The sequence below is a fragment of the Hyla sarda genome, unplaced genomic scaffold (assembly GCF_029499605.1).
Source record: "Hyla sarda isolate aHylSar1 unplaced genomic scaffold, aHylSar1.hap1 scaffold_2959, whole genome shotgun sequence".
Taxonomy (NCBI): Eukaryota; Metazoa; Chordata; class Amphibia; order Anura; family Hylidae; genus Hyla; species Hyla sarda.
The window spans coordinates 1-26,646 of record NW_026609672.1 but is presented as its reverse complement, the minus strand read 5'-3'; the positions used below and the strand labels follow the sequence as shown (position 1 = coordinate 26,646).

At 46.2% G+C, this 26,646-nt stretch overlaps 12 non-coding genes across 12 annotated transcripts; all 12 read right to left on the bottom strand.

Annotated features, from left to right (window-relative positions):
• Nucleotides 1-267: 267 nt before the first annotated feature.
• LOC130327272 (U2 spliceosomal RNA) lies at nucleotides 268-461 on the bottom strand. The gene has a single exon (XR_008871727.1). It is a non-coding gene; the product is annotated as a U2 spliceosomal RNA (small nuclear RNA).
• Nucleotides 462-2,580: 2,119 nt separating this feature from the next.
• On the bottom strand, nucleotides 2,581-2,772 carry LOC130327271 (U2 spliceosomal RNA). The gene has a single exon (XR_008871726.1). It is a non-coding gene; the product is annotated as a U2 spliceosomal RNA (small nuclear RNA).
• A 2,118-nt stretch (nucleotides 2,773-4,890) lies between these two features.
• On the bottom strand, nucleotides 4,891-5,081 carry LOC130327270 (U2 spliceosomal RNA). The gene has a single exon (XR_008871725.1). It is a non-coding gene; the product is annotated as a U2 spliceosomal RNA (small nuclear RNA).
• A 2,126-nt stretch (nucleotides 5,082-7,207) lies between these two features.
• LOC130327269 (U2 spliceosomal RNA) lies at nucleotides 7,208-7,398 on the bottom strand. The gene has a single exon (XR_008871724.1). It is a non-coding gene; the product is annotated as a U2 spliceosomal RNA (small nuclear RNA).
• A 2,098-nt stretch (nucleotides 7,399-9,496) lies between these two features.
• LOC130327268 (U2 spliceosomal RNA) lies at nucleotides 9,497-9,687 on the bottom strand. The gene has a single exon (XR_008871723.1). It is a non-coding gene; the product is annotated as a U2 spliceosomal RNA (small nuclear RNA).
• A 2,095-nt stretch (nucleotides 9,688-11,782) lies between these two features.
• Nucleotides 11,783-11,973, bottom strand: LOC130327267 (U2 spliceosomal RNA). Its single transcript, XR_008871722.1, has one exon. It is a non-coding gene; the product is annotated as a U2 spliceosomal RNA (small nuclear RNA).
• A 2,097-nt stretch (nucleotides 11,974-14,070) lies between these two features.
• LOC130327266 (U2 spliceosomal RNA) lies at nucleotides 14,071-14,261 on the bottom strand. Its single transcript, XR_008871721.1, has one exon. It is a non-coding gene; the product is annotated as a U2 spliceosomal RNA (small nuclear RNA).
• Nucleotides 14,262-16,357: 2,096 nt separating this feature from the next.
• LOC130327277 (U2 spliceosomal RNA) lies at nucleotides 16,358-16,548 on the bottom strand. Its single transcript, XR_008871731.1, has one exon. It is a non-coding gene; the product is annotated as a U2 spliceosomal RNA (small nuclear RNA).
• A 2,094-nt stretch (nucleotides 16,549-18,642) lies between these two features.
• LOC130327275 (U2 spliceosomal RNA) lies at nucleotides 18,643-18,833 on the bottom strand. Its single transcript, XR_008871730.1, has one exon. It is a non-coding gene; the product is annotated as a U2 spliceosomal RNA (small nuclear RNA).
• A 2,094-nt stretch (nucleotides 18,834-20,927) lies between these two features.
• LOC130327274 (U2 spliceosomal RNA) lies at nucleotides 20,928-21,118 on the bottom strand. The gene has a single exon (XR_008871729.1). It is a non-coding gene; the product is annotated as a U2 spliceosomal RNA (small nuclear RNA).
• A 2,090-nt stretch (nucleotides 21,119-23,208) lies between these two features.
• LOC130327273 (U2 spliceosomal RNA) lies at nucleotides 23,209-23,399 on the bottom strand. The gene has a single exon (XR_008871728.1). It is a non-coding gene; the product is annotated as a U2 spliceosomal RNA (small nuclear RNA).
• A 2,088-nt stretch (nucleotides 23,400-25,487) lies between these two features.
• On the bottom strand, nucleotides 25,488-25,678 carry LOC130327264 (U2 spliceosomal RNA). The gene has a single exon (XR_008871720.1). It is a non-coding gene; the product is annotated as a U2 spliceosomal RNA (small nuclear RNA).
• Between the last annotated feature and the right edge of the window lie 968 nt (nucleotides 25,679-26,646).

Genomic DNA, 26,646 nt, shown 5'->3' with positions numbered 1-26,646 from the left:
ATGTCATGCCCTACCTGCACAGGTGTGCTGGCTACTCAAATGATCCAATTAAGGAGGCCATTTAGTCAGCAGCAGCAGAAGTTCCTGTGCCTGGACGCTCCAACAGGGGCCAGACACAAGCAGAAGCAGAAGCAGCAGAAGCAGCAGCAGCACCCACCTTTTGTTTTTTGGCTGCAGCAGCAGCAAGGCCCACAGGGCTGGCTAGCTGGCTAGCCAGCAAGCAGGTAGCAATGAAAGTAGGAATCTTTCTTTTTTAACCCTGTAAGGGGGTGGTGCACTGTACCCGAAGATACTGCCATATCGGGTCAATGCATAGGGCGACGGAAGCAAGCCTTCGAAATCGGCCCCACGTTCTCAAAAATCCATTTAATATATGGTCCCCCAGATAGGGGACGTATCAGATATTAAACTGATAAGAACAGATACTACACTTGATCTTAGCCAAAAGGCCGAGAAGCGATAACCGTGAAAGGGGCGGGCCCAACAAGGTCCCCTTCATGGGCACTATCACTGCTTGCCTGTCAGGGAGGCTGCCAGACAATTTTCCATGCACACTCTGGGCTGGGGGGCAGTCAACCACCAGTACACACAGCAGAACCTAAACCCATACCATTATTGCTAAGCAGCAAGACAGGGGCCCATTGCACTCCCACGGGGCCTTTTTAAATGCAATCCATAACCCGGATTTGCCAGGAACCCTTCTTACTCCTCCTACTTGCATGTGACACTGGGCTTAGGATCTGCATAGGAAACACACACACAAGCACACACCTACCTTGTTGCCTGCAGATTGCCTCCTTGGCTGTCCCCAAACGGTATCAAACCAACACCCACGGGAAGCTGTAAGCATAGAGGACATGCCTGCACCCCATTGGACTTACCTGTGTGGGTTAAATCCGGGTTATTTGACAACCTATGGCGGTGATGCGTTCTGCTCAGGCAGAGCAGTGCTGATGCTCCTCATAAAGCTGTCGCTGCTGTGAAGGTTCTAGGTGACATCACAAATCCCTTTGGTTACATATACACAACAAAGCTGGGGTTGTTGTTGTTTACACTCTGCAAGGCCTGTGGAAGTGAGTGACATCATAGCACTGTAGTTCTGAGGGTTCAAGATGGATGCAACAATCTCCTGTTGCTTCTATGAAGGCCGTAATAGACGACATCACCAAACAGCTCCATAGTCACATACACAGCAAAGGAAGAGATGTTGTTTACACCTAGTGATGTCAGTGGTATTGAGTGACATCACAGCACAGTGCTAAGGCTCCTGGGGCCTGGACACAGCAGCGGCTGCAATATCTCAACGGAGAATTACGTTTATATCTATATGTGTGTGTGCGCATATATATATATATATTATATATATTATATATATATATATATATATATTTCTCCGCCGAAATCACTTTTAAACCCATTTCCACCTTTTTTTCCCTTCTCTTCCTCTTACTTTTTTTTCACGTTTTTTTTACGTTTTTTCTCCCTTTTCGCCTCTTTTCTGGGCGTATTATTCTTCTTTTTCTTCTTTTTTTTCGTCTAATGCATACCCCATCAGTGCAGCAATGCTTATTCAATACCGCCAGCAGATGGAGACACTGGGGGATAATTTTCTAAGGATTTATACTGATTTTTCCTGTCTGAATTTGTCGCACAGAAAGTTCGCAGGCCAAATATGTGTGACATTTCTGCGACTTTAGCTTCTAGAGCATTTTATTACAACATTATACATAGGTGCTGAATACATAAAAAGCGACTGTTCAGCGACAGACAAGTCGCATCGGCTGAAAGTAGGCCAGAATGTCAGTCCATGTTGGAGCAGGTTTAGATACAGTCTAAAGCATAGATCTCAAAGTCTGTGCACAGAATTTAGCAAGGGCCTCGCACCTTCTGATGCATCAGGTAGGTGCACAATAGCATAGCCTAACCCTCTGTACTTTGGTCTATATTGATTGCGGGACATAGACAGCCAGCTGATGACCAATCCATTAGTGCAATGGATGGCTGGAAGCATTTGTCTTTGCCTTTGCAATACCACAGAAGCAATGCATGGTCAATGTACAGCAATGACACACCTGTGTTGAACAGCCAGGAGACCCCCCCCCCCCCCATGTTATGTTACATAGTTACATAGTTAGTACGGTCCGAAAAAAGACATATGTCCATCACGTTCAACCCAGGGAATTAAGGGGTAAGGGGTGTGGCGCGATATTGGGGAAGGGATGAGATTTTATATTTCTTCATAAGCATTAATCTTATTTTGTCAATTAGGAACATTCAGCACCCACCCGCTATCAAGGCAGCTGCCTATCATGTCATGCCCTACCTGCCACAGGTGTGCTGGGCTACTCAAATGATCCAATTAAGGAGGCCATTTAGTCAGCAGCAGCAGAAGTCCTGTGCCTGGACGCTCCAACAGGGGCCAGACACAAGCAGAAGCAGAAGCAGCAGAAGCAGCAGCAGCACCAACCTTTTGTTTTTTGCTGCAGCAGCAGCAGCAAAGGCCCACAGGGCTGGCTAGCTGGCTAGCCAGCAAGCAGGTAGCAATGAAAAGTAGGAATCTTTCTTTTTAACCCTGTAAGGGGGTGGTGCACTGTACCCGAAGATACTGCCATATCGGGTCAATGCATAGGGCGACGGAAGCAAGCTTCGAAATCGGCCCCCGTTCTCAAAAATCCATTTAATATATGGTCCCCAGATAGGGGACGTATCAGATATTAAACTGATAAGAACAGATACTACACCTTGATCTTAGCCAAAAGGCCGAGAAGCGATAACCGTGAAAGGGGCGGGCCCAACAAGGTCCCCTTCATGGGCACTATCACTGCTTGCTGTCAGGGAGGCTGCCAGACAATTTTCCATGCACACTCTGGGCTGGGGGGCAGTCAACCACCAGTACACACAGCAGAACCTAAACCCATACCATTATTGCTAAGCAGCAAGACAGGGGCCCATTGCACTCCCACCGGGGCATTTTTAAATGCAAATCCATAACCCGGATTTGCCAGGAACCCTTCTTACTCCTCCTACTTGCATGTGACACTGGGCTTAGGATCTGCATAGGAAACACACACACAAGCACACACCTACCTTTGTTTGCCTGCAGATGCCTCCTTGGCTGTCCCCAAACGGTATCAAACCAACACCCACGGGAAGCTGTAAGCATAGAGGACATGCCTGCACCCCATTGGACTTACCTGTGTGGGTTAAATCCGGGTTATTTGACAACCTATGGCGGTGATGGTTCTGCTCAGGCAGAGCAGTGCTTGATGCTCCTCATAAAAGCTGTCGCTGCTGTGAAGGTTCTAGGTGACATCACAAATCCCCTTTGGTTACATACACAACAAAGCTGGGTTGTTGTTGTTTACACTCTGCAAGGCCTGTGGAAGTGAGTGACATCATAGCACTGTAGTTCTGAGGGTTCAAGATGGATGCAAACAATCTCCTGTTGCTTCTATGAAGGCCGTAATAGACGACATCACCGAAACAGCTCCATAGTCACATACACAGCAAAGGGAGAGATGTTGTTTTACACCTAGTGATGTCAGTGGTATTGAGTGACATCACAGCACAGTGCTAAGGCTCCTGGGCCTGGACACAGCAGCGGCTGCAATATCTCAACGGAGAATACGTTTATATCTATATGTGTGTGTGCGCATATATATATATATATATATATATATATTATATATATATATAGTATATTTATTTCTCCGCCCGAAATCACTTTTAAACCCATTTCCACCTTTTTTTCCCTTCTCTTCCTCTTACTTTTTTTTCACGTTTTTTACGTTTTTCTTCCTTTTCGCCTCTTTTCTGGGCGTATTATTCTTCTTTTCTTCTTTTTTTTCGTCTAATGCATACCCCATCAGTGCAGCAATGCTTATTCAATACCGCCAGCAGATGGAGACACTGGGGGGATAATTTTCTAAGGATTTATACTGATTTTTCCTGTCTGAATTTGTCGCACAGAAGTTGCAGGCCAAATATGTGTGACATTTCTGCGACTTTAGCTTCTAGAGCATTTTTACAACATTATACATAGGTGCTGAATACATAAAAAGCGACTGTTCAGCGACAGACAAGTCGCATCGGCTGAAAGTAGGCCAGAATGTCAGTCCATGTTGGAGCAGGTTTAGATACAGTCATAAAGCATAGATCTCAAAGTCTGTGCACAGAATTTAGCAAGGGCCTCGCACCTTCTGATGCATCAGGTAGGTGCACAATAGCATTAGCCTAACCCTCTGTACTTTGGTCTATATTGATGCGGGACATAGACAGCCAGCTGATGACCAATCCATTAGTGCAATGGATGGCTGGAAGCATTTGTCTTTGCCTTTGCAATACCACAGAAGCAATGCATGGTCAATGTACAGCAATGACACACCTGTGTGAACAGCCAGGAGACCCCCCCCCCCCATGTTATGTTACATAGTTACATAGTTAGTACGGTCGAAAAAAGACATATGTCCATCACGTTCAACCAGGGAATTAAGGGGTAGGGGGTGTGGCGCGATATTGGGGAAGGGATGAGATTTTATATTTCTTCATAAGCATTAATTCTTATTTTGTCAATTAGGAACATTCAGCACCCACCCGCTATCAAGGCAGCTGCCTATCATGTCATCGCCCTACCTGCAACAGGGTGTGCTGGCTACTCAAATGATCCAATTAAGGAGGGGCCATTTAGGTCAGCAGCAGCAGAAGTCCTGTGCCTGGACGCTCCAACAGGGGCCAGACACAAGCAGAAGCAGAAGCAGGCAGAAGCAGCAGCAGCACCACCTTTTGTTTTTTGGCTGCAGCAGCAGCAAGGCCACAGGGCTGGCTAGCTGGCTAGCCAGCAAGCAGGTAGCTAATGAAAGTAGGAATCTTTCTTTTTAACCCCCTGTAAGGGGGTGGTGCACTGTACCCGAAGATACTGCCATATCGGGTCAATGCATAGGGCGACGGAAGCAAGCTTCGAAATCGGCCCCCGTTCTCAAAAATCCATTTAATATATGGTCCCCAGATAGGGGACGTATCAGATATTAAACTGATAAGAACAGATACTACACTTGATCTTAGCCAAAAGGCCGAGAAGCGATAACCGTGAAAGGGGCGGGCCCAACAAAGCGATAACCGTGAAAGGGGCGGGCCCAACAAGGTCCCCTTCATGGGCACTATCACTGCTTGCTGTCAGGGAGGCTGCCAGACAATTTTCCATGCACACTCTGGGCTGGGGGGCAGTCAACCACCAGTACACACAGCAGAACCTAAACCCATACCATTATTGCTAAGCAGCAAGACAGGGGCCCATTGCACTCCCACGGGGCCTTTTTAAATGCAATCCATAACCCGGATTTGCCAGGAACCCTTCTTACTCCTCCTACTTGCATGTGACACTGGGCTTAGGATCTGCATAGGAAACACACACACAAGCACACACCTACCTTTGTTGCCTGCAGATGCCTCCTTGGCTGTCCCCAAACGGTATCAAACCAACACCCACGGGAAGCTGTAAGCATAGAGGACATGCCTGCACCCCATTGGACTTACCTGTGTGGGTTAAATCCGGGTTATTTGACAACCTATGGCGGTGATGGTTCTGCTCAGGCAGAGCAGTGCTGATGCTCCTCATAAAGCTGTCGCTGCTGTGAAGGTTCTAGGTGACATCACAAATCCCTTTGGTTACATACACAACAAAGCTGGGTTGTTGTTGTTTACACTCTGCAAGGCCTGTGGAAGTGAGTGACATCATAGCACTGTAGTTCTGAGGGTTCAAGATGGATGCAACAATCTCCTGTTGCTTCTATGAAGGCCGTAATAGACGACATCACCAAACAGCTCCATAGTCACATACACAGCAAAGGAGAGATGTTGTTTACACCTAGTGATGTCAGTGGTATTGAGTGACATCACAGCACAGTGCTAAGGCTCCTGGGCCTGGACACAGCAGCGGCTGCAATATCTCAACGGAGAATACGTTTATATCTATATGTGTGTGTGCGCATATATATATATATATATATATATATATATATATATATATATATATATTTCTCCGCCGAAATCACTTTTAAACCCATTTCCACCTTTTTTTCCCTTCTCTTCCTCTTACTTTTTTTTCACGTTTTTTTACGTTTTTCTCCTTTTCGCCTCTTTTCTGGGCGTATTATTCTTCTTTTTCTTCTTTTTTTTCGTCTAATGCATACCCCATCAGTGCAGCAATGCTTATTCAATACCGCCAGCAGATGGAGACACTGGGGGATAATTTTCTAAGGATTTATACTGATTTTTCCTGTCTGAATTTGTCGCACAGAAAGTTGCAGGCCAAATATGTGTGACATTTCTGCGACTTTAGCTTCTAGAGCATTTTTACAACATTATACATAGGTGCTGAATACATAAAAAGCGACTGTTCAGCGACAGACAAGTCGCATCGGCTGAAAGTAGGCCAGAATGTCAGTCCATGTTGGAGCAGGTTTAGATACAGTCTAAAGCATAGATCTCAAAGTCTGTGCACAGAATTTAGCAAGGGCCTCGCACCTTCTGATGCATCAGGTAGGTGCACAATAGCATAGCCTAACCCTCTGTACTTTGGTCTATATTGATGCGGGACATAGACAGCCAGCTGATGACCAATCCATTAGTGCAATGGATGGCTGGAAGCATTTGTCTTTGCCTTTGCAATACCACAGAAGCAATGCATGGTCAATGTACAGCAATGACACACCTGTGTGAACAGCCAGGAGACCCCCCCCCCCCCCCATGTTATGTTACATAGTTACATAGTTAGTACGGTCGAAAAAAGACATATGTCCATCACGTTCAACCAGGGAATTAAGGGGTAGGGGTGTGGCGCGATATTGGGGAAGGGATGAGATTTTATATTTCTTCATAAGCATTAATCTTATTTTGTCAATTAGGAACATTCAGCACCCACCCGCTATCAAGGCAGCTGCCTATCATGTCATGCCCTACCTGCACAGGTGTGCTGGCTACTCAAATGATCCAATTAAGGAGGCCATTTAGTCAGCAGCAGCAGAAGTCCTGTGCCTGGACGCTCCAACAGGGGCCAGACACAAGCAGAAGCAGAAGCAGCAGAAGCAGCAGCAGCACCACCTTTTGTTTTTTGGCTGCAGCAGCAGCAAGGCCCACAGGGCTGGCTAGCTGGCTAGCCAGCAAGCAGGTAGCAATGAAAGTAGGAATCTTTCTTTTTAACCCTGTAAGGGGGTGGTGCACTGTACCCGAAGATACTGCCATATCGGGTCAATGCATAGGGCGACGGAAGCAAGCTTCGAAATCGGCCCCCGTTCTCAAAAATCCATTTAATATATGGTCCCCAGATAGGGGACGTATCAGATATTAAACTGATAAGAACAGATACTACACTTGATCTTAGCCAAAAGGCCGAGAAGCGATAACCGTGAAAGGGGCGGGCCCAACAAGGTCCCCTTCATGGGCACTATCACTGCTTGCTGTCAGGGAGGCTGCCAGACAATTTTCCATGCACACTCTGGGCTGGGGGGCAGTCAACCACCAGTACACACAGCAGAACCTAAACCCATACCATTATTGCTAAGCAGCAAGACAGGGGCCCATTGCACTCCCACGGGGCCTTTTTAAATGCAATCCATAACCCGGATTTGCCAGGAACCCTTCTTACTCCTCCTACTTGCATGTGACACTGGGCTTAGGATCTGCATAGGAAACACACACACAAGCACACACCTACCTTTGTTGCCTGCAGATGCCTCCTTGGCTGTCCCCAAACGGTATCAAACCAACACCCACGGGAAGCTGTAAGCATAGAGGACATGCCTGCACCCCATTGGACTTACCTGTGTGGGTTAAATCCGGGTTATTTGACAACCTATGGCGGTGATGGTTCTGCTCAGGCAGAGCAGTGCTGATGCTCCTCATAAAGCTGTCGCTGCTGTGAAGGTTCTAGGTGACATCACAAATCCCTTTGGTTACATACACAACAAAGCTGGGTTGTTGTTGTTTACACTCTGCAAGGCCTGTGGAAGTGAGTGACATCATAGCACTGTAGTTCTGAGGGTTCAAGATGGATGCAACAATCTCCTGTTGCTTCTATGAAGGCCGTAATAGACGACATCACCAAACAGCTCCATAGTCACATACACAGCAAAGGAGAGATGTTGTTTACACCTAGTGATGTCAGTGGTATTGAGTGACATCACAGCACAGTGCTAAGGCTCCTGGGCCTGGACACAGCAGCGGCTGCAATATCTCAACGGAGAATACGTTTATATCTATATGTGTGTGTGCGCATATATATATATATATATATATATATATATATATATATATATATATATATATTTCTCCGCCGAAATCACTTTTAAACCCATTTCCACCTTTTTTTCCCTTCTCTTCCTCTTACTTTTTTTTCACGTTTTTTTACGTTTTTCTCCTTTTCGCCTCTTTTCTGGGCGTATTATTCTTCTTTTTCTTCTTTTTTTTCGTCTAATGCATACCCCATCAGTGCAGCAATGCTTATTCAATACCGCCAGCAGATGGAGACACTGGGGGATAATTTTCTAAGGATTTATACTGATTTTTCCTGTCTGAATTTGTCGCACAGAAAGTTGCAGGCCAAATATGTGTGACATTTCTGCGACTTTAGCTTCTAGAGCATTTTTACAACATTATACATAGGTGCTGAATACATAAAAAGCGACTGTTCAGCGACAGACAAGTCGCATCGGCTGAAAGTAGGCCAGAATGTCAGTCCATGTTGGAGCAGGTTTAGATACAGTCTAAAGCATAGATCTCAAAGTCTGTGCACAGAATTTAGCAAGGGCCTCGCACCTTCTGATGCATCAGGTAGGTGCACAATAGCATAGCCTAACCCTCTGTACTTTGGTCTATATTGATGCGGGACATAGACAGCCAGCTGATGACCAATCCATTAGTGCAATGGATGGCTGGAAGCATTTGTCTTTGCCTTTGCAATACCACAGAAGCAATGCATGGTCAATGTACAGCAATGACACACCTGTGTGAACAGCCAGGAGACCCCCCCCCCCCCCCATGTTATGTTACATAGTTACATAGTTAGTACGGTCGAAAAAAGACATATGTCCATCACGTTCAACCAGGGAATTAAGGGGTAGGGGTGTGGCGCGATATTGGGGAAGGGATGAGATTTTATATTTCTTCATAAGCATTAATCTTATTTTGTCAATTAGGAACATTCAGCACCCACCCGCTATCAAGGCAGCTGCCTATCATGTCATGCCCTACCTGCACAGGTGTGCTGGCTACTCAAATGATCCAATTAAGGAGGCCATTTAGTCAGCAGCAGCAGAAGTCCTGTGCCTGGACGCTCCAACAGGGGCCAGACACAAGCAGAAGCAGAAGCAGCAGAAGCAGCAGCAGCACCACCTTTTGTTTTTTGGCTGCAGCAGCAGCAAGGCCCACAGGGCTGGCTAGCTGGCTAGCCAGCAAGCAGGTAGCAATGAAAGTAGGAATCTTTCTTTTTAACCCTGTAAGGGGGTGGTGCACTGTACCCGAAGATACTGCCATATCGGGTCAATGCATAGGGCGACGGAAGCAAGCTTCGAAATCGGCCCCCGTTCTCAAAAATCCATTTAATATATGGTCCCCAGATAGGGGACGTATCAGATATTAAACTGATAAGAACAGATACTACACTTGATCTTAGCCAAAAGGCCGAGAAGCGATAACCGTGAAAGGGGCGGGCCCAACAAGGTCCCCTTCATGGGCACTATCACTGCTTGCTGTCAGGGAGGCTGCCAGACAATTTTCCATGCACACTCTGGGCTGGGGGGCAGTCAACCACCAGTACACACAGCAGAACCTAAACCCATACCATTATTGCTAAGCAGCAAGACAGGGGCCCATTGCACTCCCACGGGGCCTTTTTAAATGCAATCCATAACCCGGATTTGCCAGGAACCCTTCTTACTCCTCCTACTTGCATGTGACACTGGGCTTAGGATCTGCATAGGAAACACACACACAAGCACACACCTACCTTTGTTGCCTGCAGATGCCTCCTTGGCTGTCCCCAAACGGTATCAAACCAACACCCACGGGAAGCTGTAAGCATAGAGGACATGCCTGCACCCCATTGGACTTACCTGTGTGGGTTAAATCCGGGTTATTTGACAACCTATGGCGGTGATGGTTCTGCTCAGGCAGAGCAGTGCTGATGCTCCTCATAAAGCTGTCGCTGCTGTGAAGGTTCTAGGTGACATCACAAATCCCTTTGGTTACATACACAACAAAGCTGGGTTGTTGTTGTTTACACTCTGCAAGGCCTGTGGAAGTGAGTGACATCATAGCACTGTAGTTCTGAGGGTTCAAGATGGATGCAACAATCTCCTGTTGCTTCTATGAAGGCCGTAATAGACGACATCACCAAACAGCTCCATAGTCACATACACAGCAAAGGAGAGATGTTGTTTACACCTAGTGATGTCAGTGGTATTGAGTGACATCACAGCACAGTGCTAAGGCTCCTGGGCCTGGACACAGCAGCGGCTGCAATATCTCAACGGAGAATACGTTTATATCTATATGTGTGTGTGCGCATATATATATATATATATATATATATATATATATATATATATATATATATTTCTCCGCCGAAATCACTTTTAAACCCATTTCCACCTTTTTTTCCCTTCTCTTCCTCTTACTTTTTTTTCACGTTTTTTTACGTTTTTCTCCTTTTCGCCTCTTTTCTGGGCGTATTATTCTTCTTTTTCTTCTTTTTTTTCGTCTAATGCATACCCCATCAGTGCAGCAATGCTTATTCAATACCGCCAGCAGATGGAGACACTGGGGGATAATTTTCTAAGGATTTATACTGATTTTTCCTGTCTGAATTTGTCGCACAGAAAGTTGCAGGCCAAATATGTGTGACATTTCTGCGACTTTAGCTTCTAGAGCATTTTTACAACATTATACATAGGTGCTGAATACATAAAAAGCGACTGTTCAGCGACAGACAAGTCGCATCGGCTGAAAGTAGGCCAGAATGTCAGTCCATGTTGGAGCAGGTTTAGATACAGTCTAAAGCATAGATCTCAAAGTCTGTGCACAGAATTTAGCAAGGGCCTCGCACCTTCTGATGCATCAGGTAGGTGCACAATAGCATAGCCTAACCCTCTGTACTTTGGTCTATATTGATGCGGGACATAGACAGCCAGCTGATGACCAATCCATTAGTGCAATGGATGGCTGGAAGCATTTGTCTTTGCCTTTGCAATACCACAGAAGCAATGCATGGTCAATGTACAGCAATGACACACCTGTGTGAACAGCCAGGAGACCCCCCCCCCCCCCCATGTTATGTTACATAGTTACATAGTTAGTACGGTCGAAAAAAGACATATGTCCATCACGTTCAACCAGGGAATTAAGGGGTAGGGGTGTGGCGCGATATTGGGGAAGGGATGAGATTTTATATTTCTTCATAAGCATTAATCTTATTTTGTCAATTAGGAACATTCAGCACCCACCCGCTATCAAGGCAGCTGCCTATCATGTCATGCCCTACCTGCACAGGTGTGCTGGCTACTCAAATGATCCAATTAAGGAGGCATTTAGTCAGCAGCAGCAGAAGTCCTGTGCCTGGACGCTCCAACAGGGGCCAGACACAAGCAGAAGCAGAAGCAGCAGAAGCAGCAGCAGCACCACCTTTTGTTTTTTGGCTGCAGCAGCAGCAAGGCCCACAGGGCTGGCTAGCTGGCTAGCCAGCAAGCAGGTAGCAATGAAAGTAGGAATCTTTCTTTTTAACCCTGTAAGGGGGTGGTGCACTGTACCCGAAGATACTGCCATATCGGGTCAATGCATAGGGCGACGGAAGCAAGCTTCGAAATCGGCCCCCGTTCTCAAAAATCCATTTAATATATGGTCCCCAGATAGGGGACGTATCAGATATTAAACTGATAAGAACAGATACTACACTTGATCTTAGCCAAAAGGCCGAGAAGCGATAACCGTGAAAGGGGCGGGCCCAACAAGGTCCCCTTCATGGGCACTATCACTGCTTGCTGTCAGGGAGGCTGCCAGACAATTTTCCATGCACACTCTGGGCTGGGGGGCAGTCAACCACCAGTACACACAGCAGAACCTAAACCCATACCATTATTGCTAAGCAGCAAGACAGGGGCCCATTGCACTCCCACGGGGCCTTTTTAAATGCAATCCATAACCCGGATTTGCCAGGAACCCTTCTTACTCCTCCTACTTGCATGTGACACTGGGCTTAGGATCTGCATAGGAAACACACACACAAGCACACACCTACCTTTGTTGCCTGCAGATGCCTCCTTGGCTGTCCCCAAACGGTATCAAACCAACACCCACGGGAAGCTGTAAGCATAGAGGACATGCCTGCACCCCATTGGACTTACCTGTGTGGGTTAAATCCGGGTTATTTGACAACCTATGGCGGTGATGGTTCTGCTCAGGCAGAGCAGTGCTGATGCTCCTCATAAAGCTGTCGCTGCTGTGAAGGTTCTAGGTGACATCACAAATCCCTTTGGTTACATACACAACAAAGCTGGGTTGTTGTTGTTTACACTCTGCAAGGCCTGTGGAAGTGAGTGACATCATAGCACTGTAGTTCTGAGGGTTCAAGATGGATGCAACAATCTCCTGTTGCTTCTATGAAGGCCGTAATAGACGACATCACCAAACAGCTCCATAGTCACATACACAGCAAAGGAGAGATGTTGTTTACACCTAGTGATGTCAGTGGTATTGAGTGACATCACAGCACAGTGCTAAGGCTCCTGGGCCTGGACACAGCAGCGGCTGCAATATCTCAACGGAGAATACGTTTATATCTATATGTGTGTGTGCGCATATATATATATATATATATATATATATATATATATATATATATATATATATTCTCCGCCGAAATCACTTTTAAACCCATTTCCACCTTTTTTTCCCTTCTCTTCCTCTTACTTTTTTTTCACGTTTTTTTACGTTTTTCTCCTTTTCGCCTCTTTTCTGGGCGTATTATTCTTCTTTTTCTTCTTTTTTTTCGTCTAATGCATACCCCATCAGTGCAGCAATGCTTATTCAATACCGCCAGCAGATGGAGACACTGGGGGATAATTTTCTAAGGATTTATACTGATTTTTCCTGTCTGAATTTGTCGCACAGAAAGTTGCAGGCCAAATATGTGTGACATTTCTGCGACTTTAGCTTCTAGAGCATTTTTACAACATTATACATAGGTGCTGAATACATAAAAAGCGACTGTTCAGCGACAGACAAGTCGCATCGGCTGAAAGTAGGCCAGAATGTCAGTCCATGTTGGAGCAGGTTTAGATACAGTCTAAAGCATAGATCTCAAAGTCTGTGCACAGAATTTAGCAAGGGCCTCGCACCTTCTGATGCATCAGGTAGGTGCACAATAGCATAGCCTAACCCTCTGTACTTTGGTCTATATTGATGCGGGACATAGACAGCCAGCTGATGACCAATCCATTAGTGCAATGGATGGCTGGAAGCATTTGTCTTTGCCTTTGCAATACCACAGAAGCAATGCATGGTCAATGTACAGCAATGACACACCTGTGTGAACAGCCAGGAGACCCCCCCCCCCCCCCATGTTATGTTACATAGTTACATAGTTAGTACGGTCGAAAAAAGACATATGTCCATCACGTTCAACCAGGGAATTAAGGGGTAGGGGTGTGGCGCGATATTGGGGAAGGGATGAGATTTTATATTTCTTCATAAGCATTAATCTTATTTTGTCAATTAGGAACATTCAGCACCCACCCGCTATCAAGGCAGCTGCCTATCATGTCATGCCCTACCTGCACAGGTGTGCTGGCTACTCAAATGATCCAATTAAGGAGGCCATTTAGTCAGCAGCAGCAGAAGTCCTGTGCCTGGACGCTCCAACAGGGGCCAGACACAAGCAGAAGCAGAAGCAGCAGAAGCAGCAGCAGCACCACCTTTTGTTTTTTGGCTGCAGCAGCAGCAAGGCCCACAGGGCTGGCTAGCTGGCTAGCCAGCAAGCAGGTAGCAATGAAAGTAGGAATCTTTCTTTTTAACCCTGTAAGGGGGTGGTGCACTGTACCCGAAGATACTGCCATATCGGGTCAATGCATAGGGCGACGGAAGCAAGCTTCGAAATCGGCCCCCGTTCTCAAAAATCCATTTAATATATGGTCCCCAGATAGGGGACGTATCAGATATTAAACTGATAAGAACAGATACTACACTTGATCTTAGCCAAAAGGCCGAGAAGCGATAACCGTGAAAGGGGCGGGCCCAACAAGGTCCCCTTCATGGGCACTATCACTGCTTGCTGTCAGGGAGGCTGCCAGACAATTTTCCATGCACACTCTGGGCTGGGGGGCAGTCAACCACCAGTACACACAGCAGAACCTAAACCCATACCATTATTGCTAAGCAGCAAGACAGGGGCCCATTGCACTCCCACGGGGCCTTTTTAAATGCAATCCATAACCCGGATTTGCCAGGAACCCTTCTTACTCCTCCTACTTGCATGTGACACTGGGCTTAGGATCTGCATAGGAAACACACACACAAGCACACACCTACCTTTGTTGCCTGCAGATGCCTCCTTGGCTGTCCCCAAACGGTATCAAACCAACACCCACGGGAAGCTGTAAGCATAGAGGACATGCCTGCACCCCATTGGACTTACCTGTGTGGGTTAAATCCGGGTTATTTGACAACCTATGGCGGTGATGGTTCTGCTCAGGCAGAGCAGTGCTGATGCTCCTCATAAAGCTGTCGCTGCTGTGAAGGTTCTAGGTGACATCACAAATCCCTTTGGTTACATACACAACAAAGCTGGGTTGTTGTTGTTTACACTCTGCAAGGCCTGTGGAAGTGAGTGACATCATAGCACTGTAGTTCTGAGGGTTCAAGATGGATGCAACAATCTCCTGTTGCTTCTATGAAGGCCGTAATAGACGACATCACCAAACAGCTCCATAGTCACATACACAGCAAAGGAGAGATGTTGTTTACACCTAGTGATGTCAGTGGTATTGAGTGACATCACAGCACAGTGCTAAGGCTCCTGGGCCTGGACACAGCAGCGGCTGCAATATCTCAACGGAGAATACGTTTATATCTATATGTGTGTGTGCGCATATATATATATATATATACATATATATATATATATATATATATATATATTTCTCCGCCGAAATCACTTTTAAACCCATTTCCACCTTTTTTTCCCTTCTCTTCCTCTTACTTTTTTTTCACGTTTTTTTACGTTTTTCTCCTTTTCGCCTCTTTTCTGGGCGTATTATTCTTCTTTTTCTTCTTTTTTTTCGTCTAATGCATACCCCATCAGTGCAGCAATGCTTATTCAATACCGCCAGCAGATGGAGACACTGGGGGATAATTTTCTAAGGATTTATACTGATTTTTCCTGTCTGAATTTGTCGCACAGAAAGTTGCAGGCCAAATATGTGTGACATTTCTGCGACTTTAGCTTCTAGAGCATTTTTACAACATTATACATAGGTGCTGAATACATAAAAAGCGACTGTTCAGCGACAGACAAGTCGCATCGGCTGAAAGTAGGCCAGAATGTCAGTCCATGTTGGAGCAGGTTTAGATACAGTCTAAAGCATAGATCTCAAAGTCTGTGCACAGAATTTAGCAAGGGCCTCGCACCTTCTGATGCATCAGGTAGGTGCACAATAGCATAGCCTAACCCTCTGTACTTTGGTCTATATTGATGCGGGACATAGACAGCCAGCTGATGACCAATCCATTAGTGCAATGGATGGCTGGAAGCATTTGTCTTTGCCTTTGCAATACCACAGAAGCAATGCATGGTCAATGTACAGCAATGACACACCTGTGTGAACAGCCAGGAGACCCCCCCCCCCCCCCATGTTATGTTACATAGTTACATAGTTAGTACGGTCGAAAAAAGACATATGTCCATCACGTTCAACCAGGGAATTAAGGGGTAGGGGTGTGGCGCGATATTGGGGAAGGGATGAGATTTTATATTTCTTCATAAGCATTAATCTTATTTTGTCAATTAGGAACATTCAGCACCCACCCGCTATCAAGGCAGCTGCCTATCATGTCATGCCCTACCTGCACAGGTGTGCTGGCTACTCAAATGATCCAATTAAGGAGGCCATTTAGTCAGCAGCAGCAGAAGTCCTGTGCCTGGACGCTCCAACAGGGGCCAGACACAAGCAGAAGCAGAAGCAGCAGAAGCAGCAGCAGCACCACCTTTTGTTTTTTGGCTGCAGCAGCAGCAAGGCCCACAGGGCTGGCTAGCTGGCTAGCCAGCAAGCAGGTAGCAATGAAAGTAGGAATCTTTCTTTTTAACCCTGTAAGGGGGTGGTGCACTGTACCCGAAGATACTGCCATATCGGGTCAATGCATAGGGCGACGGAAGCAAGCTTCGAAATCGGCCCCCGTTCTCAAAAATCCATTTAATATATGGTCCCCAGATAGGGGACGTATCAGATATTAAACTGATAAGAACAGATACTACACTTGATCTTAGCCAAAAGGCCGAGAAGCGATAACCGTGAAAGGGGCGGGCCCAACAAGGTCCCCTTCATGGGCACTATCACTGCTTGCTGTCAGGGAGGCTGCCAGACAATTTTCCATGCACACTCTGGGCTGGGGGGCAGTCAACCACCAGTACACACAGCAGAACCTAAACCCATACCATTATTGCTAAGCAGCAAGACAGGGGCCCATTGCACTCCCACGGGGCCTTTTTAAATGCAATCCATAACCCGGATTTGCCAGGAACCCTTCTTACTCCTCCTACTTGCATGTGACACTGGGCTTAGGATCTGCATAGGAAACACACACACAAGCACACACCTACCTTTGTTGCCTGCAGATGCCTCCTTGGCTGTCCCCAAACGGTATCAAACCAACACCCACGGGAAGCTGTAAGCATAGAGGACATGCCTGCACCCCATTGGACTTACCTGTGTGGGTTAAATCCGGGTTATTTGACAACCTATGGCGGTGATGGTTCTGCTCAGGCAGAGCAGTGCTGATGCTCCTCATAAAGCTGTCGCTGCTGTGAAGGTTCTAGGTGACATCACAAATCCCTTTGGTTACATACACAACAAAGCTGGGTTGTTGTTGTTTACACTCTGCAAGGCCTGTGGAAGTGAGTGACATCATAGCACTGTAGTTCTGAGGGTTCAAGATGGATGCAACAATCTCCTGTTGCTTCTATGAAGGCCGTAATAGACGACATCACCAAACAGCTCCATAGTCACATACACAGCAAAGGAGAGATGTTGTTTACACCTAGTGATGTCAGTGGTATTGAGTGACATCACAGCACAGTGCTAAGGCTCCTGGGCCTGGACACAGCAGCGGCTGCAATATCTCAACGGAGAATACGTTTATATCTATATGTGTGTGTGCGCATATATATATATATATATATATATATATATATATATATATATATATATTTCTCCGCCGAAATCACTTTTAAACCCATTTCCACCTTTTTTTCCCTTCTCTTCCTCTTACTTTTTTTTCACGTTTTTTTACGTTTTTCTCCTTTTCGCCTCTTTTCTGGGCGTATTATTCTTCTTTTTCTTCTTTTTTTTCGTCTAATGCATACCCCATCAGTGCAGCAATGCTTATTCAATACCGCCAGCAGATGGAGACACTGGGGGATAATTTTCTAAGGATTTATACTGATTTTTCCTGTCTGAATTTGTCGCACAGAAAGTTGCAGGCCAAATATGTGTGACATTTCTGCGACTTTAGCTTCTAGAGCATTTTTACAACATTATACATAGGTGCTGAATACATAAAAAGCGACTGTTCAGCGACAGACAAGTCGCATCGGCTGAAAGTAGGCCAGAATGTCAGTCCATGTTGGAGCAGGTTTAGATACAGTCTAAAGCATAGATCTCAAAGTCTGTGCACAGAATTTAGCAAGGGCCTCGCACCTTCTGATGCATCAGGTAGGTGCACAATAGCATAGCCTAACCCTCTGTACTTTGGTCTATATTGATGCGGGACATAGACAGCCAGCTGATGACCAATCCATTAGTGCAATGGATGGCTGGAAGCATTTGTCTTTGCCTTTGCAATACCACAGAAGCAATGCATGGTCAATGTACAGCAATGACACACCTGTGTGAACAGCCAGGAGACCCCCCCCCCCCCCCATGTTATGTTACATAGTTACATAGTTAGTACGGTCGAAAAAAGACATATGTCCATCACGTTCAACCAGGGAATTAAGGGGTAGGGGTGTGGCGCGATATTGGGGAAGGGATGAGATTTTATATTTCTTCATAAGCATTAATCTTATTTTGTCAATTAGGAACATTCAGCACCCACCCGCTATCAAGGCAGCTGCCTATCATGTCATGCCCTACCTGCACAGGTGTGCTGGCTACTCAAATGATCCAATTAAGGAGGCCATTTAGTCAGCAGCAGCAGAAGTCCTGTGCCTGGACGCTCCAACAGGGGCCAGACACAAGCAGAAGCAGAAGCAGCAGAAGCAGCAGCAGCACCACCTTTTGTTTTTTGGCTGCAGCAGCAGCAAGGCCCACAGGGCTGGCTAGCTGGCTAGCCAGCAAGCAGGTAGCAATGAAAGTAGGAATCTTTCTTTTTAACCCTGTAAGGGGGTGGTGCACTGTACCCGAAGATACTGCCATATCGGGTCAATGCATAGGGCGACGGAAGCAAGCTTCGAAATCGGCCCCCGTTCTCAAAAATCCATTTAATATATGGTCCCCAGATAGGGGACGTATCAGATATTAAACTGATAAGAACAGATACTACACTTGATCTTAGCCAAAAGGCCGAGAAGCGATAACCGTGAAAGGGGCGGGCCCAACAAGGTCCCCTTCATGGGCACTATCACTGCTTGCTGTCAGGGAGGCTGCCAGACAATTTTCCATGCACACTCTGGGCTGGGGGGCAGTCAACCACCAGTACACACAGCAGAACCTAAACCCATACCATTATTGCTAAGCAGCAAGACAGGGGCCCATTGCACTCCCACGGGGCCTTTTTAAATGCAATCCATAACCCGGATTTGCCAGGAACCCTTCTTACTCCTCCTACTTGCATGTGACACTGGGCTTAGGATCTGCATAGGAAACACACACACAAGCACACACCTACCTTTGTTGCCTGCAGATGCCTCCTTGGCTGTCCCCAAACGGTATCAAACCAACACCCACGGGAAGCTGTAAGCATAGAGGACATGCCTGCACCCCATTGGACTTACCTGTGTGGGTTAAATCCGGGTTATTTGACAACCTATGGCGGTGATGGTTCTGCTCAGGCAGAGCAGTGCTGATGCTCCTCATAAAGCTGTCGCTGCTGTGAAGGTTCTAGGTGACATCACAAATCCCTTTGGTTACATACACAACAAAGCTGGGTTGTTGTTGTTTACACTCTGCAAGGCCTGTGGAAGTGAGTGACATCATAGCACTGTAGTTCTGAGGGTTCAAGATGGATGCAACAATCTCCTGTTGCTTCTATGAAGGCCGTAATAGACGACATCACCAAACAGCTCCATAGTCACATACACAGCAAAGGAGAGATGTTGTTTACACCTAGTGATGTCAGTGGTATTGAGTGACATCACAGCACAGTGCTAAGGCTCCTGGGCCTGGACACAGCAGCGGCTGCAATATCTCAACGGAGAATACGTTTATATCTATATGTGTGTGTGCGCATATATATATATATATATATATATATATATATATATATATATATATATATTTCTCCGCCGAAATCACTTTTAAACCCATTTCCACCTTTTTTTCCCTTCTCTTCCTCTTACTTTTTTTTCACGTTTTTTTACGTTTTTCTCCTTTTCGCCTCTTTTCTGGGCGTATTATTCTTCTTTTTCTTCTTTTTTTTCGTCTAATGCATACCCCATCAGTGCAGCAATGCTTATTCAATACCGCCAGCAGATGGAGACACTGGGGGATAATTTTCTAAGGATTTATACTGATTTTTCCTGTCTGAATTTGTCGCACAGAAAGTTGCAGGCCAAATATGTGTGACATTTCTGCGACTTTAGCTTCTAGAGCATTTTTACAACATTATACATAGGTGCTGAATACATAAAAAGCGACTGTTCAGCGACAGACAAGTCGCATCGGCTGAAAGTAGGCCAGAATGTCAGTCCATGTTGGAGCAGGTTTAGATACAGTCTAAAGCATAGATCTCAAAGTCTGTGCACAGAATTTAGCAAGGGCCTCGCACCTTCTGATGCATCAGGTAGGTGCACAATAGCATAGCCTAACCCTCTGTACTTTGGTCTATATTGATGCGGGACATAGACAGCCAGCTGATGACCAATCCATTAGTGCAATGGATGGCTGGAAGCATTTGTCTTTGCCTTTGCAATACCACAGAAGCAATGCATGGTCAATGTACAGCAATGACACACCTGTGTGAACAGCCAGGAGACCCCCCCCCCCCCATGTTATGTTACATAGTTACATAGTTAGTACGGTCGAAAAAAGACATATGTCCATCACGTTCAACCAGGGAATTAAGGGGTAGGGGTGTGGCGCGATATTGGGGAAGGGATGAGATTTTATATTTCTTCATAAGCATTAATCTTATTTTGTCAATTAGGAACATTCAGCACCCACCCGCTATCAAGGCAGCTGCCTATCATGTCATGCCCTACCTGCACAGGTGTGCTGGCTACTCAAATGATCCAATTAAGGAGGCCATTTAGTCAGCAGCAGCAGAAGTCCTGTGCCTGGACGCTCCAACAGGGGCCAGACACAAGCAGAAGCAGAAGCAGCAGAAGCAGCAGCAGCACCACCTTTTGTTTTTTGGCTGCAGCAGCAGCAAGGCCCACAGGGCTGGCTAGCTGGCTAGCCAGCAAGCAGGTAGCAATGAAAGTAGGAATCTTTCTTTTTAACCCTGTAAGGGGGTGGTGCACTGTACCCGAAGATACTGCCATATCGGGTCAATGCATAGGGCGACGGAAGCAAGCTTCGAAATCGGCCCCCGTTCTCAAAAATCCATTTAATATATGGTCCCCAGATAGGGGACGTATCAGATATTAAACTGATAAGAACAGATACTACACTTGATCTTAGCCAAAAGGCCGAGAAGCGATAACCGTGAAAGGGGCGGGCCCAACAAGGTCCCCTTCATGGGCACTATCACTGCTTGCTGTCAGGGAGGCTGCCAGACAATTTTCCATGCACACTCTGGGCTGGGGGGCAGTCAACCACCAGTACACACAGCAGAACCTAAACCCATACCATTATTGCTAAGCAGCAAGACAGGGGCCCATTGCACTCCCACGGGGCCTTTTTAAATGCAATCCATAACCCGGATTTGCCAGGAACCCTTCTTACTCCTCCTACTTGCATGTGACACTGGGCTTAGGATCTGCATAGGAAACACACACACAAGCACACACCTACCTTTGTTGCCTGCAGATGCCTCCTTGGCTGTCCCCAAACGGTATCAAACCAACACCCACGGGAAGCTGTAAGCATAGAGGACATGCCTGCACCCCATTGGACTTACCTGTGTGGGTTAAATCCGGGTTATTTGACAACCTATGGCGGTGATGGTTCTGCTCAGGCAGAGCAGTGCTGATGCTCCTCATAAAGCTGTCGCTGCTGTGAAGGTTCTAGGTGACATCACAAATCCCTTTGGTTACATACACAACAAAGCTGGGTTGTTGTTGTTTACACTCTGCAAGGCCTGTGGAAGTGAGTGACATCATAGCACTGTAGTTCTGAGGGTTCAAGATGGATGCAACAATCTCCTGTTGCTTCTATGAAGGCCGTAATAGACGACATCACCAAACAGCTCCATAGTCACATACACAGCAAAGGAGAGATGTTGTTTACACCTAGTGATGTCAGTGGTATTGAGTGACATCACAGCACAGTGCTAAGGCTCCTGGGCCTGGACACAGCAGCGGCTGCAATATCTCAACGGAGAATACGTTTATATCTATATGTGTGTGTGCGCATATATATATATATATATATATATATATATATATATATATATATATTTCTCCGCCGAAATCACTTTTAAACCCATTTCCACCTTTTTTTCCCTTCTCTTCCTCTTACTTTTTTTTCACGTTTTTTTACGTTTTTCTCCTTTTCGCCTCTTTTCTGGGCGTATTATTCTTCTTTTTCTTCTTTTTTTTCGTCTAATGCATACCCCATCAGTGCAGCAATGCTTATTCAATACCGCCAGCAGATGGAGACACTGGGGGATAATTTTCTAAGGATTTATACTGATTTTTCCTGTCTGAATTTGTCGCACAGAAAGTTGCAGGCCAAATATGTGTGACATTTCTGCGACTTTAGCTTCTAGAGCATTTTTACAACATTATACATAGGTGCTGAATACATAAAAAGCGACTGTTCAGCGACAGACAAGTCGCATCGGCTGAAAGTAGGCCAGAATGTCAGTCCATGTTGGAGCAGGTTTAGATACAGTCTAAAGCATAGATCTCAAAGTCTGTGCACAGAATTTAGCAAGGGCCTCGCACCTTCTGATGCATCAGGTAGGTGCACAATAGCATAGCCTAACCCTCTGTACTTTGGTCTATATTGATGCGGGACATAGACAGCCAGCTGATGACCAATCCATTAGTGCAATGGATGGCTGGAAGCATTTGTCTTTGCCTTTGCAATACCACAGAAGCAATGCATGGTCAATGTACAGCAATGACACACCTGTGTGAACAGCCAGGAGACCCCCCCCCCCCCATGTTATGTTACATAGTTACATAGTTAGTACGGTCGAAAAAAGACATATGTCCATCACGTTCAACCAGGGAATTAAGGGGTAGGGGTGTGGCGCGATATTGGGGAAGGGATGAGATTTTATATTTCTTCATAAGCATTAATCTTATTTTGTCAATTAGGAACATTCAGCACCCACCCGCTATCAAGGCAGCTGCCTATCATGTCATGCCCTACCTGCACAGGTGTGCTGGCTACTCAAATGATCCAATTAAGGAGGCCATTTAGTCAGCAGCAGCAGAAGTCCTGTGCCTGGACGCTCCAACAGGGGCCAGACACAAGCAGAAGCAGAAGCAGCAGAAGCAGCAGCAGCACCACCTTTTGTTTTTTGGCTGCAGCAGCAGCAAGGCCCACAGGGCTGGCTAGCTGGCTAGCCAGCAAGCAGGTAGCAATGAAAGTAGGAATCTTTCTTTTTAACCCTGTAAGGGGGTGGTGCACTGTACCCGAAGATACTGCCATATCGGGTCAATGCATAGGGCGACGGAAGCAAGCTTCGAAATCGGCCCCCGTTCTCAAAAATCCATTTAATATATGGTCCCCAGATAGGGGACGTATCAGATATTAAACTGATAAGAACAGATACTACACTTGATCTTAGCCAAAAGGCCGAGAAGCGATAACCGTGAAAGGGGCGGGCCCAACAAGGTCCCCTTCATGGGCACTATCACTGCTTGCTGTCAGGGAGGCTGCCAGACAATTTTCCATGCACACTCTGGGCTGGGGGGCAGTCAACCACCAGTACACACAGCAGAACCTAAACCCATACCATTATTGCTAAGCAGCAAGACAGGGGCCCATTGCACTCCCACGGGGCCTTTTTAAATGCAATCCATAACCCGGATTTGCCAGGAACCCTTCTTACTCCTCCTACTTGCATGTGACACTGGGCTTAGGATCTGCATAGGAAACACACACACAAGCACACACCTACCTTTGTTGCCTGCAGATGCCTCCTTGGCTGTCCCCAAACGGTATCAAACCAACACCCACGGGAAGCTGTAAGCATAGAGGACATGCCTGCACCCCATTGGACTTACCTGTGTGGGTTAAATCCGGGTTATTTGACAACCTATGGCGGTGATGGTTCTGCTCAGGCAGAGCAGTGCTGATGCTCCTCATAAAGCTGTCGCTGCTGTGAAGGTTCTAGGTGACATCACAAATCCCTTTGGTTACATACACAACAAAGCTGGGTTGTTGTTGTTTACACTCTGCAAGGCCTGTGGAAGTGAGTGACATCATAGCACTGTAGTTCTGAGGGTTCAAGATGGATGCAACAATCTCCTGTTGCTTCTATGAAGGCCGTAATAGACGACATCACCAAACAGCTCCATAGTCACATACACAGCAAAGGAGAGATGTTGTTTACACCTAGTGATGTCAGTGGTATTGAGTGACATCACAGCACAGTGCTAAGGCTCCTGGGCCTGGACACAGCAGCGGCTGCAATATCTCAACGGAGAATACGTTTATATCTATATGTGTGTGTGCGCATATATATATATATATATATATATATATATATATATATATATATTTCTCCGCCGAAATCACTTTTAAACCCATTTCCACCTTTTTTTCCCTTCTCTTCCTCTTACTTTTTTTTCACGTTTTTTTACGTTTTTCTCCTTTTCGCCTCTTTTCTGGGCGTATTATTCTTCTTTTTCTTCTTTTTTTTCGTCTAATGCATACCCCATCAGTGCAGCAATGCTTATTCAATACCGCCAGCAGATGGAGACACTGGGGGATAATTTTCTAAGGATTTATACTGATTTTTCCTGTCTGAATTTGTCGCACAGAAAGTTGCAGGCCAAATATGTGTGACATTTCTGCGACTTTAGCTTCTAGAGCATTTTTACAACATTATACATAGGTGCTGAATACATAAAAAGCGACTGTTCAGCGACAGACAAGTCGCATCGGCTGAAAGTAGGCCAGAATGTCAGTCCATGTTGGAGCAGGTTTAGATACAGTCTAAAGCATAGATCTCAAAGTCTGTGCACAGAATTTAGCAAGGGCCTCGCACCTTCTGATGCATCAGGTAGGTGCACAATAGCATAGCCTAACCCTCTGTACTTTGGTCTATATTGATGCGGGACATAGACAGCCAGCTGATGACCAATCCATTAGTGCAATGGATGGCTGGAAGCATTTGTCTTTGCCTTTGCAATACCACAGAAGCAATGCATGGTCAATGTACAGCAATGACACACCTGTGTGAACAGCCAGGAGACCCCCCCCCCCCCATGTTATGTTACATAGTTACATAGTTAGTACGGTCGAAAAAAGACATATGTCCATCACGTTCAACCAGGGAATTAAGGGGTAGGGGTGTGGCGCGATATTGGGGAAGGGATGAGATTTTATATTTCTTCATAAGCATTAATCTTATTTTGTCAATTAGGAACATTCAGCACCCACCCGCTATCAAGGCAGCTGCCTATCATGTCATGCCCTACCTGCACAGGTGTGCTGGCTACTCAAATGATCCAATTAAGGAGGCCATTTAGTCAGCAGCAGCAGAAGTCCTGTGCCTGGACGCTCCAACAGGGGCCAGACACAAGCAGAAGCAGAAGCAGCAGAAGCAGCAGCAGCACCACCTTTTGTTTTTTGGCTGCAGCAGCAGCAAGGCCCACAGGGCTGGCTAGCTGGCTAGCCAGCAAGCAGGTAGCAATGAAAGTAGGAATCTTTCTTTTTAACCCTGTAAGGGGGTGGTGCACTGTACCCGAAGATACTGCCATATCGGGTCAATGCATAGGGCGACGGAAGCAAGCTTCGAAATCGGCCCCCGTTCTCAAAAATCCATTTAATATATGGTCCCCAGATAGGGGACGTATCAGATATTAAACTGATAAGAACAGATACTACACTTGATCTTAGCCAAAAGGCCGAGAAGCGATAACCGTGAAAGGGGCGGGCCCAACAAGGTCCCCTTCATGGGCACTATCACTGCTTGCTGTCAGGGAGGCTGCCAGACAATTTTCCATGCACACTCTGGGCTGGGGGGCAGTCAACCACCAGTACACACAGCAGAACCTAAACCCATACCATTATTGCTAAGCAGCAAGACAGGGGCCCATTGCACTCCCACGGGGCCTTTTTAAATGCAATCCATAACCCGGATTTGCCAGGAACCCTTCTTACTCCTCCTACTTGCATGTGACACTGGGCTTAGGATCTGCATAGGAAACACACACACAAGCACACACCTACCTTTGTTGCCTGCAGATGCCTCCTTGGCTGTCCCCAAACGGTATCAAACCAACACCCACGGGAAGCTGTAAGCATAGAGGACATGCCTGCACCCCATTGGACTTACCTGTGTGGGTTAAATCCGGGTTATTTGACAACCTATGGCGGTGATGGTTCTGCTCAGGCAGAGCAGTGCTGATGCTCCTCATAAAGCTGTCGCTGCTGTGAAGGTTCTAGGTGACATCACAAATCCCTTTGGTTACATACACAACAAAGCTGGGTTGTTGTTGTTTACACTCTGCAAGGCCTGTGGAAGTGAGTGACATCATAGCACTGTAGTTCTGAGGGTTCAAGATGGATGCAACAATCTCCTGTTGCTTCTATGAAGGCCGTAATAGACGACATCACCAAACAGCTCCATAGTCACATACACAGCAAAGGAGAGATGTTGTTTACACCTAGTGATGTCAGTGGTATTGAGTGACATCACAGCACAGTGCTAAGGCTCCTGGGCCTGGACACAGCAGCGGCTGCAATATCTCAACGGAGAATACGTTTATATCTATATGTGTGTGTGCGCATATATATATATATATATATATATATATATATATATATATATATATATTTCTCCGCCGAAATCACTTTTAAACCCATTTCCACCTTTTTTTCCCTT